The 2543-nt window shown below is 40.8% G+C and overlaps 1 pseudogene; it reads left to right on the top strand.

The window, feature by feature from the left end:
- The first annotated feature begins 1563 nt into the window (after window positions 1–1563).
- Window positions 1564–2148, top strand: LOC122644105 (annotated as a pseudogene).
- Window positions 2149–2543: the final 395 nt, after the last annotated feature.

Raw genomic sequence — 2543 nt, 5'->3', positions numbered from 1 at the left:
GGTGAAAAATTGTGTTCATGTACAAGTACCGTCCAAGACCCTCCAAGGTCACTCAGATGGAATCCATTGTGGGACCCATAGGACACGATCCACACTCTTTTTTGAAACTCAACCCCAACAATTATCTAAGATTGTAGGGGTACTATATGAAACAAATTCGATCATCTTTAATGATAAGGACTCCCCGGTTGAAGGCATTAACCACACGAAGGTCATGCATGTTACAGTCGATGCAGTGGAAATTAAAAGGGTTCGAGGTACAAGTACTAATAGACAATGGGTCTGCACGGAATTTATACTCTCTCAAGATAATTAGGAGCCGTATCCTTTTATGTTTTTTTTTTCTCATAAAAGTATAAATAAACTGAGGCATCATCCTCATCTTCCCTAGGGTCGATCTTTTGGTCGAAATCCCAAAGGTCGATCAAAACGTATAAATAAACCAAGAAGATGTACGCACATTAGTAACTAGTAAGGGGAAGGTAATTATTATTAAATAAACTAACTCATATTTCTCCAAGATGGTGCTCTATTAAGTTTAGGTTTCATATTTGTTTCATTTTGACTTAGTTTATGAGTAAGTCAATGTTAGATACTTGACCGATAAGCCAAAAGCTCTAGAGCTGATGGAACATGTTAAATCAAGCCCTTTAATCTATTCCATACTAGGCTGGCCCAATCTAGCGCCCATACACTAGAGTGGGCCCCATTAGGCACATAACAGACCACCACGCTTCCGTAACCGTGATCCTCAGCGGCTCTCACTCTTGACAGCTTTCACTCTAGCGGTAGGTAACCCTTTCTAAGCGACTCCACTCTGCTCTATGGTTTTTGCCTAGAGGCAGGTAGCCCTTTCTTAATGGCTTTCAGCCTACTCCAGGTAGTCCTCTCAGTGACTCGAACCCATGACGTGGTTCCAGCTCTGATACTAAATGTTAGGTACTTGACTGATACGTCAAAAGCTACAGAATTGATCGATCGAACGCATTAATTCCAACCCTTTAACCTATCCCATTCTAAACTGGCCCAATCTCGCGCCCATACACTAGAGTAAGCCTCCATTAGACACACAACAATCAACCAATCTTCATTCTTCTAGTTGGGTGTTGAGCCAGTCCACACTGGCCTGGATCTGGGCATTTTCTTTAGTACTTGTTCACCAGTTAATGCTATTCTTTAATCATTTTCCAATGGTAGAGGACAGAAGATGATGTTATATGTGATGCCACGTTAAGTTGGCATGCTGCAGGCATGCATGGTCTTGCAAAATTTGAATTGTTAGTTCATAATTCATGTAATTGAATTTTGGTGTTTATATGTGTATGTGAGTGTGTATGTATGTATCATGCAAAGTGTTTGTTTGTCCTTTATAAGAGTCTCATTCATTAGCCTTTTTCTCTATAAATACCTTTGATGAGGGAATGTGGCTACCACAAGCCTTCATTAATCTCCTTCCATCCCATCTCTACGTAATTAATTAAATAGCCTTCTTTTCTTCCTTAATTATCAAGATCAATGGCATACCTAGAAGCTGGTAACCCACGAGCCATTGAGGCCCTCGACATAGAGATCCCCGACAGCGGTATCAATTACATGCAGAGAGCACAATGGCTTCGAGCAGCAGTTCTTGGAGCCAACGATGGATTGATATCCGTCTCATCACTGATGTTGGGTGTTGGAGCAGTTAGACAGGACGTGAAATCCATGATCCTCACTGGTTTTGCAGGGATGGTTGCCGATGCTTGTAGTATGGCAATAGGAGAGTTTGTATCAGTTTACTAGCAGTTGGATATAGAAGTGTCTGAGATGAAGAGAAAAAATGAGTGGGAAACTGGAAAACAAAGTGGGGATGAGGGAGAGAATGAAGATTTGCCGAACCCATTCAAGGCGGCCGCAGCATCTGCTCTTTCATTCATAGTTGGAACTGTGGTGCAACTGATATCAGCATCATTTATACAATCGTATAAGGTGAGGTTGGGGGTGGTAATTGCAGTGGCATGCTTGGCGTTGATAATGTTTGGAGGGTTAGCTGGATTTCTTGGGAAAGCACCTGTGAAGAGATCTTGCCTGAGGATGTTGGTTGGGAGTGCGCTGGCTATGGCCATAACCTATGGATTGACCAAATTGATTGGACTTGTTGGAGTTTAAGGGCCTGACTTATTGGAGTTCATGGCATGTATGGTTTTTAAAAGGGCAAAAGAAGTCTGTCCGAGAGTTGGCCTAGGCCAACACTCCCATGAGTCTATCTCTCTCCTCTTCATATGAAAAGACAACTATGCTCCCTTATTTTGTGGAGGAGAGAGATAGATACATGGGACAGAAAACTACATCCCTTTTCTTATTTTCCCACTATATATGTACTTTGTGATATTTATTTTGTATCGTTTTTCTTTGTTTCTTTGATATATTAAGGAATTCCAATAAAAATATTCTAGTTTGTACATTCTCTCTTCCTTGGAATAAAATCCTAGAGAAATAGATGAATTTAGTTTAGTCCCCTATATTACAAGGGTAAAAGACTTGATAGTCTTGGATTTTAAAGT

Source organism: Telopea speciosissima, chromosome 10 (assembly GCF_018873765.1).
Source record: "Telopea speciosissima isolate NSW1024214 ecotype Mountain lineage chromosome 10, Tspe_v1, whole genome shotgun sequence".
Lineage (NCBI taxonomy): Eukaryota > Viridiplantae > Streptophyta > Magnoliopsida > Proteales > Proteaceae > Telopea > Telopea speciosissima.
Note: the sequence above shows the minus strand (reverse complement) of the source record. Positions and strands in the feature narration are given on the sequence as shown.